At 46.3% G+C, this 19,754-nt stretch overlaps 1 pseudogene; it reads right to left on the bottom strand.

The window, feature by feature from the left end:
* Positions 1–15,190: 15,190 nt before the first annotated feature.
* LOC146196111 (uncharacterized) lies at positions 15,191–19,035 on the bottom strand (annotated as a pseudogene).
* Between the last annotated feature and the right edge of the window lie 719 nt (positions 19,036–19,754).

Consider the following 19,754-nt stretch of genomic DNA (forward strand, 5'->3'; position numbering starts at 1 on the left):
CTGATGGATTTGAAACCCACGAAGCAAGCTTGTTGCTGTCTGTTGTTTCACAATTTTACCTACCTCGATTCTGGACTATGTTTAGGGCTCCGGGATTTGCCAGTGGTGTCATGAGAAATGACATGCAGGCATATCCTGCATCGCCGAGCACCATGCCAGGAAGTCGCTCGGTTTCATATATAGGACCCGTGCACGACTATTGTCGAAGATTCGACTGTCATGCACGGAGCCAGGCTAGCCAACAACAATGTCATAAAATTGCAGCTGGGGTCCTGTGATGGCCTAGAAAAACAGGAAAATTAAAATAGGCCCAGTAGATTGCAGCAATGAAAAAATTCAAGAGTGCTGCCAGAAGTTTCTGCAAGTGCAACATGATTGCACCTTGTAAGCATCCACCTGAGTTATTTCAAAGTATTTCGTAAGTTATCTTTTGGTCAGATCAATTGAATACGAAAGTGCAGTAATCTGTATAAATATCAATACATATTCGCAATGAACAACACTTGATTGAAGCTGTATTTGCAATAAGATTCTAAAATGGTGATGTGCATAACTACAAACTGAAAACTCAAAGCAAATGATCAAATATAGTTTTTGTCATTGGTTTCTACATATATGGACATGCATGCAGAATCCTGGAATGTAAATATTTGCATGCAGCATAATTTTCATGTTAAATGGGGGAATGTGCCTTCTTTTTTCGACACTTCTGCAATCCATGTATCATGCTATGTGCCCCGAGTGCAACCTTTGGGGCTCTTTTAAGTGCGCTTTGAAATGTCAAAATTTTGGCCACATGTTCTACTATTTTTTCTTCTGACACTGCCCCACCAATATGTAATTAAATGCTCGATGAAGTGTCTAGATGGTTCAATAAAATATGATCTGATAGAAATAGTGTGTGAATTTGCATGGTCGCGAGCAGCGCGTACTGGCAAGGCCCAATATAAATGCTTTCATTTTTTTATATCCTCTTTATTTCAGTAAACCATTAATTGCCTAAGCGATGCCAGAAAGCCCGTTATCTATGGGTCCTATTCAAATCTGACTTCAGTACCCTCCTCTGTACTACTAGTGCTGGTTGTGTGATGCACTGCATGCCACATTATATTAACAGCTTGTAAACCGAAACTGAAGAGCGAACGCAGGTCGTTGCGTTGCATCAGCAAAGGAGGAAATGCAAGCAAAGCTAAAAAATCTCAATTTTATGCCGACAGACGGTCTGGGTTAATTATCAGCTCTACAGAGGAATGAATGTTTCATGCGCTTGTTCTTGCAAACGTCAACTGAGCAAATTGGTTTGCGGCTGTCGTAGCCGTCATCACAGAATGCGTAGAAATGTTTTTTTTTTTTTTATTGCACTTCGACCACCTGCGGTGAAAAAAAAAAATCAAAAACGCTTTCACGCTGTTGGATGTATGCTGAATTGCAATACATATCATTGAATTGAAACTTAAAACTGAAAAGCAAAATCGCTGTGTGATGTTGTTTAGAAAGGAGCGGGAAATGTAAAAATAAAATGAATAAAAATAGAATAATTTTGTGCTAGGACAGCATTATGGCTGATGGTTAGCGAAATGAAGTGTACATTAAAAACATCATTTCGACGCGAATGCACATCATATGCCATATTATATAACGCTGCCAATTTAAACTGAACGCTCACCTGCACGTTGATAGAAAAGTATCCCTTTCGGTTGCGGTGAACTTCTCCGTTGGAGCCTCCAGGGTTTCTGATGTGCACATGAGTACAGTCAATGCAACCTGTCACTCCCGGAAGCCGCCTACGGGAACTTCACCACACAAGCAAAGAAGGTGCTCACTATAAGCTCAGAAATCCGTTTGACAACACGGCACACGGTGGGCTGTGATACATTCACTAGGTCGCCAGCGACCACTTGGAACGTCCCGGCGTAGTAGAATCGGAGCGCGACCAGGAGATGCAGCATCAGCGAGATCAGATGGCTACGATTGTCGGCGCTTGGCGTCAGCGGCAGCATTGTCAAGAGGTAGGCCACAGTCTCCTTTGTGAACCAGTGCCTTGAGAGAAATTCACGGTCAATAAAATGCTCTAGAGCAAGTCAATTCCGCAAGCGACGTTTGGCACATAATGAACTGGGATGTTAAAGTGAAAGGCGTCATCAACACGGAAAATAAAGTCCACGAAGCGAGCAAACGATGCAATGTCCGCCATGTTTATAAGTGGAGTGGCTGTCGAGGAGCGACCAAGGTAGCGTCGTCGCCGACTCGAGATGCTCGAGAATTTTCGCCGCCGCTGGAGCAGCGATTTAAGTGGAGTTTGCTTTCTGAAACGAAAACCAGGCCTCGAGGGCCGCTTGGAGTAGAAGTTCGAGAGAATGCGTGTTCGGGAATATGGCGGTTGTCCCCAATAATGCAGCACCTTACACTGATAGGGCGTGATAGGGGAATAATGTAGCAGGCAAAAGAAGCTTCCACCATTGCTATCGCAATTCAACTAGGGTTAACCAGAGTTAAACCACAACTAATTTTCTTTTTCGTTCGTTGGTGGCGGGAACGCAGAGCTCGTAGGAGGAGACTGACCTCCAAGAGTGAGCCGCTGTTCTAACATACAAACATACCATATTAGCTTTTTGTTGTTACTACCCTGACCGCCTTGACTAGTAATTACCGCATTGCATGCGGTTGTGCACAGTAGCCAGTTAAAGATGAGTAGTCGCTGCATTCGTTACTAACTTTTCACTAGCTTTATTTAAGACTGTAGAGAGGTCACTGCTCCAGAACAAGTAGGCTACGATAGCACATGAAAAGCGGTTGCTTGCCTATCGTCGAGAGAGGAAGAAACTGAGAAATGTGCGCTTCTTTCGGCCTCTTTTGTGAATATAAGGAAAGCTAGCGTACGCTCAACTTTGATACCCGTGGCAGTGCGCCGACAAGTGCCGAGGGCAGCTGTCATTAGAAAAGCTGTAAAAGAAAAAATACTTCCCGTCAGTGAGCTGACCACGCACGCGCTCCTATAAACAAAGACAAAGAGCAGACAGAAAGTTGTCAGCTTGTTTTTTTATCGATGCTTGCGAAAGAGAGAAATTATGATTAACTGATAGACTGTAGTCACTGCACGCCGCTCCGGGTTCTGAAAAACGAGTAGCGGACATTGTTTTTAAAGAGCGCTTGTTTCTGCAGATACCGAAACTTGAAAAAAAAAAATAAAAATCGTGAACGCGGAATTGCTACTCGAAGACGAGAGGCAAGCGACAGATAGTTTGAGGAACTTGAGGTTGCACATCTTGTGCTGTGAAGGTAGGAGAGCAAAGAATGCGGAATCCTGTATGCCCCTGTCCCTGCTGTTCAGAGATAGGAAGGGTGCAGTCGCCTCGCGGGGAATCATTGATATGCGTGTACAAGAAAACTGTTCCGAGTGCTGGCTGGGGAGCTTTTCTTCCCTTTGTGACCCAACCACTTGGAAGGGCTCACCCTTTTGACAAGACATTTACCCCCCCCCCCCCCCCCCCCCCCCCCAATCTAGCAAGGTCAACGAAACTGACCATCTGTTTCTACCATAGCCTCCTCGGCTGCACAGGATGCTACCGGTGCGTCCTCGGATCGTTTGCAGGTGTTCCGCACAATGTCACAAAACATGCTGCCTTACCTTTTGATTCATACTGACAGTAGCCACGGGAGGTTACTTCGCTGCAGCAGCGCTGCTCTCCGAAATCTATGACGACCAGAAGCCGAGGCATGCCATTCTTGCGGCAGTTCTCTCTCTGCAGGAGTCGAATAGAAAGGAAATTTTTGACGCAGGCGGGAAGTGCGCGGTACAAATAAAAGGCGTTGTGTAGGACGAGAGGCTCGACGTGAATTTTATCCGTTTGCAACGGTTCATTTCTTCACAGTGTGTCTAATTCGATTTCGAGCATCGTGCATGTGCGCGTTCTACGCTCTGCTTGGCTTGCCGTAGTCATCCGTCCGGACTAAAGCCGATCCCAAGGTGTGAACACAGGAGAACAGATGCGGACTGGTGATTCCTAACCGCAACAGAGCTTGCTGCTGTTTTCTTTTCACTCCTCTTCTTTATGCTGTTTTCGTGCTGTGTGGACATATATCTTTCACCTAGCGCTGCTCTGTTTACCTTGCACGTGGTCCTGTTCCATTCTAGCATAAATTTGGCAGGAATCTAAATGAACGTGGTTCTTTGGCTACTTGGTGGCACAGCAGCCGGAAAACCAACGTGCTTCTTGCGAATCACGAAGCGGCTATAGGCAAGCACGTTCAAGTGATATCGGGTGATTGCGCATCTCATCTCAAAAACAAGTGCAAGTGATAGCATGTGATAGCAGGTTTCAATCACGCAGCAGGCTGAGCGCGCGAGAATCGGCCCTAGTTGGTTGTTTGGTGTCTGTCTTCGTCTTATCTGAAAAAGCTTTGCACATTACAACCACGCATCATGCTTGCAGGCGTATTGTTTGATGGCTTGTCTGCGCTGTGTTAACAGCTAAAAGGCACGTGCACCGCATTTATAACCCGTACAAACCTAGGAACATGGCTTCACCTAAGCGGATTACACAGGGGTGTAGCAGCCTACGTCGCTACGAGTACAGCAAAATAAAGGACTCCGTCAAGATAGTTTCAGTGACGTAACTGAACGTGTAAGGCTCTAAATTCAAGTGATTTCTGAAGGTATAAAAACTTAGAAGTGTGCTAATGGAAACACAGCACCTTTATTTACAGGATGCAAATATTTGATATACCGGCGAAAGAAAACAGAAGAAAAAATTAAGACTGAATGAATGAAAAACCCCGGAGGTGGGACAAACATAAAGCGGGACAAAGCATCATAAAGCATGGGAACTGGAGTTGTTCCAGTGTACGCTGTAGTTCTAAACGCCTAAATTACCGATCGCTCGACCTAATGATGGATAGGGCATTGTCGACTGCTTTACACTAGCCATTCTACACAATGCTAAGTTGTATATCTAGTGGATAGTTTGGAACGTCGCACAGAATATTCCAGTCGTCTCCACTTGCCACAATTCTGTGAAACTCTCGCTACGGCTCCCATGTTCGCGCTCTCACAGAAGCGTTCGCCTGAAGATTACAGGGCTGCATGTTTGATCCCAAGAGCGGAGGTTGTATGAAATGCAGAAAAAAAACGCTTTACGGCTGTGAGATATCAGCGCATGTAATGAACCCCCAAGTGGCCTAAATGAAAAACAGGCTTCCAGTACCGCATCATTTCTTCAAAGCACTCCGCGCGTATGTAGGAAGTCATGCTGCGAGGGCAGATAAAAGATGTCATATGCGGCTACGTTAAAATGAAACCGTAATTTATTCTGAGTTTTTCATAGCCTGACTCGCTTTGGGATGTTACTCATAAACCAAACCAAAACCACAATTTTGACGTGAAAAAAATGAAACGTGACAAAGGATCCCATTAAATAATTTTTCGCCCTTGTTTTTAATTTTAGAAGCATGGTTGCTATGCTCCGACTTGCGTTTTATATCTTACTTGTTTTTCGCGTTCACGGAACTTAGCCGTGATAAAGGTTGCCATCGGAACGGCACGTAACTGACGAACAAAAGCCAGACTGGCCAATGAGAATAATAATGCCAGGTATCCAGTCCTATTTGCAAAGCATAAAGTCTGCCTCGGCGGAACATTTTATTCCAAATGGCGCCCCGGCTGACACCAGAAGAATGGGCGATGGGAATGAGAATGTCGAAACGAAAAATATGTGCTTTATGTGGTTGTCCAATGGCAACTGTTAACCGCGTGTTGCAAGCCTTCTATCTTGAGGGTAGAATAGCTGATGCCCCCCGTGCCGCAAGGTATACAAAAAGACCACGGCTGAAGAAGACCAGCACATTGTGGCGGCAGCTGCCTTGGATCCGTTCCTGAGTGCACGTGAAATTTGGGATGAGCTGGGTTTGGACAATGTGAGCGCGCCTGCATGAAGAGGGGATTAATCGCCGCTCAAAAGACACTTTTGGAGCGGCGCCACATGGAGCAGCGGATGGAGTTTGCCTCTGTCGTCGAGTCCTGGCCACGTTGAAACTGGCGCGCCATGGTGTTCAGTGATGAAGCATCATTTTGCACCCGCTTGAACCAACAAAAGCGAGAATGGCGACCAGAGAATTGCCGCTAAGAGCTCGAGTAGCTTGCGGATATTTTTCTTTCTCTCTACACCTTCGAACACGTCAATGACCTATCATTGTTGCAACCGGTCATTGTTGCAGGCCTAGCAAATAGGATTTCTGCAATCTGAAATACTTGCTCTAATACGTTTTTGAGAAATATCTGCTTGTATAGATGCCAATATTTCGTATGGAATACTGATTCGTACGGAATATGGCTTTATAGGTAATCGCGTTGCAATTTCTTTATTTCTTGCTGTGGCTGAGGTCGCAATTTCCTATGGAATAAAACACCTTACCGCTGAATGTGATTGGGAGCACTCAAATTCATTTGAATGTTTTCTAGAAAATTCGGAATACACAGACGGATACTATCTGGACGGAAAGACCATGAACTGCAATGAGAAATCTTAAGCATCAGATTTGTAATTAATTTGTCTCAATTAAATTCACCGCAATTTTCTTGCAGCATTCTTTATGAGCCGTTAAAGTATCTTGTTCGCACATGTAGGTCACGTCTATGAGCTCCTCGGCATTTTTCTCGCACTGCAGGTGGGATCCACGCTATGTGTGGAGCATTCGCTCAAGCGGCCGAACAACAGTCCACGTCTGGGGCGCTGTTTCTTATCAAGGCCTGGGGCCGATACACAGAATCGAAGGAAGGATGACATCGTCGAGCTACTCGTGGATACTTGAAACTGTGCTTCTTCCATACGTTCTCGACGAGCCATTTCCCGACGGAGCCATTTCCAGCAAGATGGTGTATCAGATGGAGCCCCCATTAATATGGCAAAAGCTGTTCGAGACCTCATGAATGAGCTCGGTAGCATGCCCCTGGATTGGCCAGCGCGCAGTCCGGACCTTAATATAATAAAAAACGTCTGCGGAATTCTAAAAAAGAAAGAAAAGAAATCTATGCAAAAGACGTGGATTCGGTATCGCCAGCAGTGAACAGTTGTGGCAAGCTATTGAGGCTGAGTGGAATTGCCTACGAAATCTGCCCAACTTTGTCGACCCCTTCTACGACTCATTACCGGGCAGAATTTTCAGTTTTAAAGAGGCCACAGGGGTACCATACCGTACTGAGTGATATGACCTGATTGAGAGATTACTTGGCCTTTTCATCGACTCCATAAGTTGCAACAGTGTCACCACCTGCACCATTCACTGATGTTCTATCAGTGTCGTCATTTATCCCTGTCGCGTATGCTACATTGTTTTCATACCTTCGTAATTATCTGGCTCCTCTAGGTGGCGCTGACTCTCATTTTTGTCTTCGGCTGGGCGCTCCGTTTACTTCGGTCGGCACCTGTACATTGAATACCTGAATGCTATTATTCTTGAGTATTTTCAAACAAAAGGTCTCTATATAGATGCAAAATAAAAGAGGGCTGAGGGGACAGCCCTGGCGTACGGAACGCTGTACACTGATAGGGTCCCCTAAACATTTGTTAACAATCAATCTCGTCGTGCACCTCTGATACGCCAAAACCACGCCCTCACGGACAACAGAACCGACATTCACATGGTCTAAAATGGCCAGCAGTTCGTGAGCGACTCAGTCAAATGTCTTTGCTAAGTGAATCTGGAGAAAGGCCACCCGACCATTACTGTCATCATAGTATCTTCCTCCGTCATATGGGTCGTCTCACACTGTGCTCATTCCGAAAACAAATGAAGTAAGTTAGGACTGGTTACTGCATACCGGCCAATAGCGCTCACAAACGTGGAGTACAAACTTTTTTAAAGGTTCTAGGGAGAGCCGTCATACAGTGAGCAAAGCTGGCGGTAGGGAGAAATGAGTGTTCACTTTAGCTCAGCCTTCCCTCCCCCATTGGCGGAGGTCATGGTAAGCATACGCGGCAAGCTGCGTCTCCTCCTCGTCGCTCACCCTTCTACCCTTGCCACATCTCAGCAGAGGAACGACAGAGCGAGGTGGCACAACGCCACCTAGACTGGCTCAAGGCCGGGGGGCTGCCTGTGTGATGTAGGCCGGACGGGCCGCCGTCCGGCGCAAGAGAAGGGGCGCTTCAGCACAATCCGTATAATAGAGCACTCACCTGACTTTTTTATTCGGCTACGCGTGCAGTAATCTGTCTAAATTCGGGCATTAAAAGACTGCAGAGAGTCATGTGTGTTGTACACGCATCGGCGTTTTACTCATTTATAGGTCAGAGTTTACAGCTTCCGCTTCTTACACTTGTCCAGGTCAGACATCTTGTCATTCAATCGTCGGCAAAAATTTTTGAGGAGAAAGTTTGTCTTGCACCCACGGTGTAAGAATAATCTAAGGTGTTGGCACTCTCCTCCCGCCGCGCGCAAAAGCGCGGCCCGCTCGCGGTCAGAAAATGTTCGGGGGCGTGGCCAGGCGTGGCCATGGCAACCGGTCGCTAACTTAGAGGGCGCTGCGAAACGCGGGCCCACGCTGGCCCGGCACTTCGCACGTGGTTTTGCATATTTCAGTGTGCGGCTGCACTTCCGTGCTGTTTTAAACGTGTTCTTTTATTTTGCTTAAACACCGTCTGTTTGCCTACCGTCAGCAGAGTAGCCCACAACGGTGAGTGTTGCGCATAGTGATGCGCAATGGGAAGAAAGTGCTTAGTGCCGAACTGTAATTCGGGCTACCGGACTTGTGCGGAGCGTGCGGCGTTGTTCAAAGCTCCGTCCGACAATGTTCGTTTGGAGAAGTGGCACCGTGCTATTCCTAGGGCAGACCGGACGTTAATGCCCACCGACCACGTCTGTGCTAAGCATTTTGCAGAGGACGCGATATCCCGGGCATATTACGCGGAGCTCGATGGAAGAGTGCTGCTCGACGCGGAAAAGAGGCCTGTGCTTTCCAAAGATGCTGTGCCTACTTTATTTTCGAACTGTCCCAAATACCTCACGCAGCCAGAGAGCCCTAGGAAGCCACCTCGGAAGAGGGAACCTCAGGCGCAAGCACCCAAGAGACGTCGGCCAAATGTCGACGATAACGGTGCGATGCAGCCTCTCCAAGCTTCCTTGCCTGCTGCGATGCGTGCAGAACTTGAAACTGCCTTGGAGCCAGAGGTTAAGCGACAGCATCTTGGCTCTGACTCTGCCACTCTGATGCCATGTCTGGCTTCTACAAATACATCATCTAGTGATACTCGACCAAGTGAAATGCAGGTAAGCTACTCGCTTTATGTGCGCTCGTTTTTTTTTTTTTTTTTTTTTTTTTAGCTGCAAACATTCTATACACAATTTTGTCTCATGCAGATTGACAGCACGATTCAGGACTCCACTGCAGACGGCACCGTCGCTGCTACTTCGTCTGATTATTACGGTTCTATGAATCCAGAAGAGTACCTGAAAGAAGGGAACATGAATTTGCTGCACCACATTACACTTTCCTTCGCTCAGGAGAGAGAAAAATGCCAGGTGAACATAGCTTTGGCTCTGCCATGACTCCGTCCTTTTCCGGTTGACAGAAAACTGTACCCAGTGTTGTTTTTATTGGCATCCTGTCATATCTCACTATATGAATTACCTGCACCATTGTGAAATGAGCTCTGTCAGCAATCTGCATTATCGGTGTGGCAAGTGAAATTTTTTTTTCCGGTGCAGTTGTCAGGGCTATATAGCTCGGATTGTTGCCGCAAATTGCTTGCTTATCCCGATATTCTAGCTAATTGTTTAATATATCATCATTAGATTTAACCTTCCTGCGCACTTTTGTCGTCCAGATTGGCTGCCCAGCAGGCGACGACATAGCAGCCAGTTCCTGTCAAGTCAGCAGCGTTAACAGGATTCCTGCTGAGCCAAAAGGAAACGCAGAACACAGCAAAGACAAGGAACAGCACATCGTCACACCTTCGTCTACCCTGGGCAGGGAAGAGGCGCTGTCATTTTCACTGCTTTCTGAACACGCATCAAGTATTGAACTCCCCAGCAAAGCATGGGCAGTGCAAGTAGTCGAGAACTTTGGACTGCATGCTGTGATTTTTTCTGAAGTGGCTTTGCCAAACACTCTACACTGTAACCACCCAGCTTATCTCCGCAAAACGCTGCAGGTAACACCTTCCACTGACGGCTCTCTTTCAGTGAGGACATTTGTTCATGGCCGTTCTGTAACTATCGAGAGTGTGAGCAGTGACAGAAGTCTGCATTCTATAAGTACAGTAGAAAGTGGTCTTCAATATTTTCATGACCTGTATTATGCCCCGGTGGCCCCTCTAAAGAAAAATTTAATAAGATCCATCCAGAGTGTGCATATGTAGTCATCTGTGGAATGTGGCAGCACAACAAACGTACGCTGCTTACTGATGGAACAACCTGCAGGGCTTGTGAACGATTGAAAGATGTGCTGCGTATCCATCATGCCAGGCAAAAGAAAAAAGCCCAAGTAAGGCGTGTTCGGCTCCTAGCAAGTCCATCAAAAAAAGCCAGAGTTGAGACAATACGCGAAGCGAGAATTGCCAGTTATAAATCTAAGATAAGGCTTCTCAACGGGAAAAAGAAAGCTGAAGCAGAACTTGCTAAGTGTCAAAGAAAGCTAAAGAATCTCAATGAGGAAACCATTGAACATCTGCTTAAGGAGGCAAACCTTCCCGAGGCTCAGATGCTCGTTTTCAAAGAGTGTGTGGCGGCCGGAAAGGTTCACTCAAAAAAGGGCCGGAGGTATTCTGACAGCTGGATACTGCTCTGTCTGCTCCTGCATATTCGGTCACCTGCAGGGTACAAATTTCTAATGGAAAATGAAATTGTAGCATTGCCATCGGTCAGAACAATACGTCGTTACATGGCGACGGTTGGCTTCAAGCTTGGATTTGACAGGAAGTTCTCTGCTGCTCTAAAGAAGTTGGCGAAGAAGGACAGTTTTCAACAACATGGTATAATAATGTTTGACGAAATGCAAGTCCGCAAAAGCAAACGCGTCAATTCAAGTACAATGACATATGTAGGATTAAACTCAGAGACAGAAGACTCAGGCGAGCTTGCTGACCATGCTCTGGTTTTCATGCTTTGCCCTTTTAGTGACAGCTATGCCCAACCAATTGGAGTCTTTGCTGCCAAAGGTGCAACAAAAGGCACCGTTCTTGCACAGTTGCTACTTCAAGCACTTGTGCTTATGGAAGAAGCTGGTGCCAAAATTCATAGATTTGTTTGTGATGGGGCATCGACGAATAGGAGTATGTGGAGTACACTAGGTATAAGCGGAAGTCTTCAAGACATGCTGCAACTCGTTCACCCACCCAAGTGACCCTACAAGAAAGGTGTTCGCCTTTTCGGATGTGCCACACTTATTTAAGTGTATTAGGAACCGCCTCAAGCAGCAGAGGTACCTGAAGAAGGAAGGCAAATGGATTAGATGGGAAGATTATAGTGCAGTTTATAAGGAAGACCACGACAAAGCTGGAGGCTTACGAGTGTGTCAAAAATAACACACAGTCACATATATCCAACTACATGTGAAAAAAATGCGCGTGAAATTGGCAACGCAAGTGTTCAGCCGCTCCATGGCATCGGGCATTAAATTCTACAGAGAACAAGGTGTCCGCCGCCTGAGTCACAGCGAAGCAACTGAGGAATTTACTTTATTTTTGAATGATCTTTTCGATGCACTAAACCGACGTTTTCCGGCTGAAGGCATTACAAGGCAGAATTCAGACCTTGGAATTATCAGCCGCGGCATTCAATGGCTTGACAGCTGGGAAAAGGAACTTAAGTGTGGCTTGATAACAAAAGACATGTTTCTCACTAAGAGTACATCCGAGGGCCTTCGGGTAACACTAAAATCCACAAGAGACCTTTGCAATGTTCTCTTGCAGGATTTGAATTTTAAATATGTTTTAACAAGCAAGATGAACCAAGATCCAATTGAACGCTTCTTTGGAAAGATAAGACTGGCTGGAAGACAAAATGACCATCCCTCAATGCCTACTTTTTTGCAGCTGTATCAGACATTGTCTATTTACACCCTTCTAAAGCCTCCTAAATTTGGCAATTCCAGAGTAGTTGAAGGAGAAAAGCCACTACTAGATGTATCCGATTTCAGGGCTCTGATAAGCGCAAACAATGCCAAAGTGTCATCAGCCGACATTGTAAATGATGTGAAGCAGAAACTACAGAGCCTTATCTTCGTAGACGACTGGGAATGTGATGACATCATCAGGCAAACGAAATGGGCAGCAGAAACTGAAGTTGAAGACTGCATTGTCTTTTATTTAGCAGGATTCATAAGCAGAAAAATGAAAAAGATCACCAACTGTCCGACATGCAAATCAGCGTTCAGTTCAGAAACGAGCATTACTCCTGAGGCAGCACTGACAAATGCAAAGAACAGAGGAGGCCTTACGCTTCCAAATATGCACTTTTATAATTTACTGAAGCAAACTGAACGTTTTTTTTGCAGCATATGCAGACACCCAGACCATGTACTGGGACAAAATTGATGGTGTTCTTGACACCTACACCATTACATTTCCATGTGATGAGCACAAGTAAGAAACAGTGGCTCAGTTGCTTCACTGTTATGTTAGCATGCGGATGAGGCAGCATTGCAGGCATGTTAACATGACCATAAAAAAGGAGGCTCAAGAAAAAAATAAAATGGCTAAGCTTTGTTCCTCTTAGCCGCAATTTTTATTTATATGCTATGTGCCACAGTTCTTGCGACTTTTCTTGGGTACATTAGATAAACTGCTGCTATCGCGCAGTGACACTGTGTGTATTTTGAATATTTCGCCCAGTGACTGCATTTTTTGTTTGCACTGGGCTTATGATGTGTAATAAAGTTCTTTAAGTTTTCATTTCGTCTCTTTTAATTGTGGGAGTACATGACAGTTTAATCTTGTGAAGTGGTGCTTCCCTAGTATTTTTTCACTCCATTGTTCGTTTTGAAAACGTACTTAAGTAGTGCCGAAAATTGGGCGAGTTGGCGTAAGTTCATAATGAAAGAAAAAAAAAGAGCACTCGCCTCGCATTCGGGAGGTACCGGATTCGATCCCCGGTGCCGCCGGGTATCCACCGGTTTCCAATGGGTACAAGATTTCCCCCGGCCTGGTTGTCGGCTGTTCTGGGATTAAATGCTTGGGAAAAGGGGCCAGGATTAAAAAATGTTGGTTCAAGAATAAAAAAGGGCCACATAAAGGGCGTTTGCCGCGCAAGGCGGACTTATTGTTGTCCGATGGCGGAACGGATCTCTGTCACAACGGCGCAACTATTTGGGCCTATGACCCCTTTCCCAAACATTTCACACCTAAGAGCCTAGCACCAGCCCAGGGCAAAGCTTGTACCCATTGAAAAACCGGTGGATCGCACCTGGTACCTCCCGAATGCGAGGCGGATGCTCTACCGCAACGCCACCGCTTCGGCATTTTTTTTTTTCATCAAGAAGGCGTTCTTGGCTGAACGCTGAGCCCTGCACACTTGAGTCCTTCAAAATACATTTAGCCTCCAGTAGAAACGAACTTATTGAAAATTATGCCCGTTCTATGATAATTTGCATCGGAATAAAAATGCCGTTTTCTCAAGTTTTCGTGTTGGGTCCATGTTGTTGGGTCCATCCGACACGCCCTTTCATCTCTGTGACACATATCCCGCGTGAGAAAGTTTTTACCTAATACGCAGCCTCTTCACAACTTTAGTCGTAAAAAGCCGCTCTATACTAGTGCGCTGCGCCTTGAATATTGTCCCACTCAACGAAACGATGTTTGAACGGTCTTCATACAGATTGAAGAAGCAACGACAAGCGTGAAGCAAAAAATTTCCTGTGCAATAATTTTCTACCATTTTGAGCGGAAGGAAGGAAACACGAGGACCCCCATTTATATTTATTATGCATAAATGTATGATTAAATTGTTGGAAACAAGAATTGAGCGCGGAAGAGAAACTTGAATGGGATTCAAGTGGTGCTCGACCGTGTTCATATCATTAACTGCTTTACAAAGATAATTTCCAACAAAGTTTTAAGACTGGCACACTGCTGATTTTAATTTCAAGCAACGAATTTCCTTAGCGTTTTGAATTCAAACTACGCCAGCAAAGCGAAAATCAAGCCTGGCCACCGGAATCGCAAGGTGCCAGCACCGCTCAACTGGATAGATGGGATGGAATGGATGGAATATAGGAGCGTCCCCTTTGAAACGAGGTGGCAGTAGTAGCTATCATGCTCATTTTTCTCCCTATATCTTAATTATTGATTTAGAATGTTTAACTAAACCAGTATTCTATTTATTAGATTTTGTTCCTACATTACTAACATTATGTCACTTCTCTGCTTTTAAGCCACCAATCTTCCAGTCGTTTTTTGCTAGTTTCCACCGCCGGTTTATTCACCCGGCCACTGTTATCTCTAAAGCCCGGAGCTTCAGGAACAGTGATTGCGCCTGCACCAACTTCCGGATGGATACCATTACATTCGAGTATAATATGGTCAATTGTTTCACTGGAGTTTCCACATACAGCACATGCGTCATCTCCATTGTTAAATTTCTTTTTGTAGCTGCGTGTTCTAAGGCACCTTGATCTAGCTTCAAAAAGTAGGGCACTGCCTCTCGAGTTATCAAAGAAATCTTCCTTCCTGATCTGCATTTTTCACTTTCGGTACAATTCCACACTCTGTTTCTTTTCCATCGAATTTATCCAATTTTTAAATTCTGTGTTTTTCACCTGTTGCTTAATGCTCTTTATTTCTCCGTCCTTGTTACTAGCATACTTACTAGTTAGTTTCCTAGTTCTTTTCCTCCATTGTGAGTCAACGCTTTTTAGGTGCAGGTATTTAAATACTTTAGCTGCCGATCTGTTACTGTCCAATTTCCTCAGGCGTTCCTCATATAATATTTTACTCTGAGCTTCCCGTGCTTCGAAAGATGCCCAGCCCATATCTCTCTGTACCGCCTCATTTGTAGTTTTGCCGTGGGCACCTAGTGCTAATCGTCGTAGCTGGGCCCGCTGGCATCCGTGCCATCTGTCGGCTTGCAGCCGAACTGCAAGGCGCGCTCCCCCGCGGCCGAACATTATCTGGACGCTCCCGCGGGCGCAGTGTCAGCACCTCAGTATTCTTGCACCGTGCTTGCACCACAACACACATTTCACCACTATCTCACTCGTGTATCCGTATTAACGGACGTCGAAGTCGGAAGGCTCCTCATCGCTGAACAGTTGGAGTGTGAGTTCCATAGCGACTTGGCGCTGGTTTTGGACATTTAGAAATTTTGCTTGTTTCGACAACTCATCCACCCCAACGTAACTGTGAGCCACAGTATTCACAGCTGGCAATAATGAGTAAACCAGCCCTTCCCTATCAATTTCTTTGACAAGACTGTACATGCGATTGTCAGTTGAAACTGTTACAGTCTTGTCAATTGTCAAGATCTCCTTCGCATTTGTCGCATTTCAACCTCTTCAGAGCGATGTGCACCGAGTAAGCAGCCGCATATGCAATGACTGGAATTGCATCCTTCAGTTTTGACAGTGCCTGTCCGGTCACAACAATGTTGAATTGTCTGCTTGGCACGGCTGCTTGCATTTGAAGCTCTTCTCAATTTTCATTTTTCTGATTGTCGGTTGCAGAGATCGCGCTCATTTGTGGAAGTGTGCTCTGTAGTCGCAACGTGTTCTCACATTCATAGATTTACCTTACAGGCAAATGATATTGCGAACCAGCCAGTCGTCGGTAACGTCCATAGCGGTCTTCTAGAAAGTCGGTCTGGAACTTTCCAAGGAACACAAATGACATCTTGAGCTCCTCAAAGAAGTATCTTGTAATCTCAACAAATGCTTAAGTCGTCTGTCTGAAAGAGCCATAATTTTCATCAGACAACTTACAGGCGTCCGCCCTTCTTTCCTTCCATTCCTGCAACCAGACCAAGAAATCGCTCAAAAAGCAAAGCCTCGAGTCAAATATAGAGGGGTAGATGGGTTATTGATATTGATCTCTTAGTCGGAGTCCCTTGAGAGAAGTTTTGACGTTGACAACTTTTGACCATTGTACTATTACATCTATGAAACTGGCAGTTTTTTCTTGGTGTTTTAGGTTGTGTTTGGCTCCAATCACTCGATTAAACTCGGATATCTATGTAGTGGAGGAATGTGCCGTCTTGCTGCTCTAATTGGGGGTTCACCCCGTGACTCGAGTGATGAACTATTGATCGAATAGTCCTTAGGTGTGACATGATGATGCTCCCGTGACATCGTATGCATTTGAATGTATGAGGCGATATTTCAATAAATGTGCAGCAGTAAACCATGAAGTGTGCAGAGTAGCGCCATCGTTCTGTTCTTGTTGACATTAGCTGCACTTGCTCGGGTCAGTAGTTGAATGGTGCATATATTTCGCTCAGAAGAGAAGCGATAGTCTCGCTGATGCCCGCGTCTGAGCTTTCAGAACTGTAACTCACGGCACTGTCAAAATCATCGACTCCCTCAAACAAATCCAGCAGCCGTCATTTGCTGTCGACCGCCGACGGACCTAGCACTTTGGACCCGAGCAGCTTCACTGGTGCTTTTACGACATTTACTGTCAGACTTGGGTTGGTCTTTATAACAACGGAGTAATTAATCCAAGGTGCCTCATCATTACAAAGTTCGCCAAAGCTTTATGATTACAAATCTTGTCTGCTTCGTCTTCATTGTGGGCAATGATAAGTGACTCCGCGAGCACTTCCTCAAGGGCAGCGGCGTCTAGCGCATTCGCTTGCTCTCTGGGTCCTCTCGTATAGTTCCTTCTCTGGACAGGTAGCATAGGCAATCGGGGAATACCGTCGGTACGGCCTCAGTTCGAAGCTGCAAACGCGAGTGTGACGTGGTAACTGTGCGGCCGGTGGCTTGGTCAATATAGCTTGCTTTTCGAATGATGTCTTTGGCTTTAAAATAACGTTCGCAGACCTAACAAAAAAATATATCCTGCCATAAGTACGGCTACTTGACATCGCGGGCTATACGTGACGCTTTTATCCTTTACATGCCACAAAGGAGTTGTAAGCAAAGCTTGCAACCCCAAGGGTAGAAGCAACTTGCTGGGAAAATAAAAAGCAGCAAAAATTTCTCGCCTTAGAAATTGCTGACTGTCATGTGTGAGTGCAAGACTCCGCCTCAGGAAGAAGAGCAAATAATTAACAAGAACGTAAACGAAGAAACAACCGGCCCGCAAAAGGCGAAGCAGACTTATACCACGGGGACGGAGCGAGGCAGACGGCGTAAAGTGCGCGCGTCTGCGCGGAAGCAATAATCGTTTAGACAGGAGACCAGACGTCGTAGCCGCGTGGTTTCGGGAACCTCAAGGTCACGCCAAATCACGGATCCCACGGCCGGGAAGATACATGGGCGCAATGCTCCCGGCGGGAGAGGAGAACGGTATGCATGCGACGACGCCTGCTCCGTGCGGCTGTCCCGGGGGCAGGGAGAGGAGACGAGCTTTGGACCTGGAGCGGGAAAGACGCATCGAGGCTGCCCTCCTAGGCCGACGCATCTCGCCTGCGATCCGGATCGTCGAGACGCCCCTTCGGCTACGCTCCGGAGGCCCCAGCGAGGACAACTCGAGCGACACCCCTCATCTGAATCGCCGCTAAGTACCGATTTGAACATTTGCATACTCATCGATTCGTTTTTTCGTGAAGGACTCTAAAGACCAATTAGGACCATATTGGCGCGATCCTTAAATCCACCTGCGTGTGGTGTTGCCTGATGTGTGCATGCTGATTTGTGCCCTGTAACCTCTTTCTTTTTGTTTTTATCGTAGTTTATGGTTATACTAAAAGTTGTTTCTCGAGATGTACACCTCGCTGGTTTTTCGACTCACGTTCTAGATATGTAGTGACAAATTTATGGCGAGCCTGTCAGGATTCTCTTTAGTCATTTTGTCTGAACGTTAAAGTCAACAAGCTTGTGTTCGTGCTAAAACCGGAGATGGACCGCCACCGTACAGAAGACTGCAGATATCGGACGCAAGAGAAAGCCGTGTGTATCGTACATCCCCGACAAACTGACTTGACCGCAGAGGAAGTCGAAAAGACGGCAGAGGGTGAGAGATCGGAAGGTGAAACGGCAAGGCACGCAACCGTCAGCGAGTTGATGCCTGTAGTTAAGGTGAAATTCGCGGAGGCAATGATTTGCATTTCTGCACCATACTATTCGGGACCGGTCTTGGCGATATGCCTAGATGCACCCCTATATGACTTGGTGCTAGGAAACATCGCGGGCGTACGAAAAGTTGACGATCCCGATTCCGACTGGACCCTCAGTGGGGAACATTTCCCGGATCAGGATTAAAAAAATGAAGACGAAACCGTTGTGAAGACTCCCTCCAACGTGATTTCAAGAGATAGCAGCGGAAACCTAGAGCCGGCTGAAGGAAAAGTCGAAACACCCACAGTGTCGTCGGCCGTACAGACTAGAGCAGCAAAAGCAGCACAAGGGAAAATGCCCAAACTCAAGGTTCCTGCGGCGGTACTACTGAAGGTGACTCCCGAGAAGGTAGCGCAGGAGCAAAGCAACGACGCGTCACTGGCGGACTGTTTCAAGAAGGTTGGCGAAATTCTAAAAAGAAAGAAAGGCCGGACGACATTTCAGTTTCTCATCCAAGATGGGCTGCTGTACCGAAAATGTACTTTCATCTCAGGAAGGGAAGCCCTACAACTAGTGACACCAAAAGAATTGAGACCATCCGTCATGTGTCTGGGTCACGATTCGATTATGGCTGGACACCAAGGTGCCAAGAACACAGTGAACAGGATATTCGAAGAATTCTACTGGCCTGGCCTGCAGGGTGACGTGAAGCGGTATGTCAGATCTTGTGACATATGCCAAAGAACGATACCGAAAGGAAGAGTTGGGAAAGCACCACTTGTAACTATGCCGACCATTGAAATGCCATTCCAGAGGGTGGCAGTCGACATCATTGGGCCTATGACACCTTCCTCAAGAAGAGGAAATCGGTACGTCATCACCCTGCGTGACATGGCGACTAGGTACCCGGATGCTATCGCCTTGAAAACTATCGATACAGTCGAGGTGGCCGAAGCGCTACTCGAGATGTTTTCGCGATATGGTGTGCCGAAAGAGATGCTTACAGACCGGGGATCCAGTTTCACATCGGTCTTGATAAAAGAAGTGAGCCGACTCATGTCAATGAAGCAACTGCTGACAACCCCTATCACCCGATGTGCAACGGCCTGATGGAGCGCTTCAACGGGACAATCAAGCACATGATGAGGAAAATGTGCCAAGAAAGACCGGCCGACTGGGATCGATACCTCCCGGCACTGCTATTTGCATATCGCGAGGTCCCTCAGTCAAGTTTGGGGTTCTCGCCGTTTGAAATGCTATACGGCAGAGCCGTCAGAGGACCACTAACCATTCTCCGAGAGTTCTACCTACGTACTGGAGCTGAGAGAGAGGTTGGAACAAACCTGCAAGATCGCACACTGCAACCTGGAAGCCGCAAAGGAGAAGTATAAGAAATTTTATGATCGAAAGTCGGTGAATCGACAGCTCAAGCCAGGGGGCAAAGCCTTGATCCTGCTGCCAAGTGAAAAGAACAAGCTCACAATGCAGTGGAAGGGCCCATTTCCAGTAACAGCAAATAAGAATGAAGTAGACTACGAGCTGCTCGTGAACGGAAACAAAAAAGTATTCCACATAAATATGCTGAAAGGTTATGAAGAGAGGCGCCCTGACC

This window comes from Amblyomma maculatum, chromosome 3 (assembly GCF_055883805.1).
Source record: "Amblyomma maculatum isolate TAMU_Amacu chromosome 3, ASM5588380v1, whole genome shotgun sequence".
In the NCBI taxonomy this organism is placed as follows: domain Eukaryota; kingdom Metazoa; phylum Arthropoda; class Arachnida; order Ixodida; family Ixodidae; genus Amblyomma; species Amblyomma maculatum.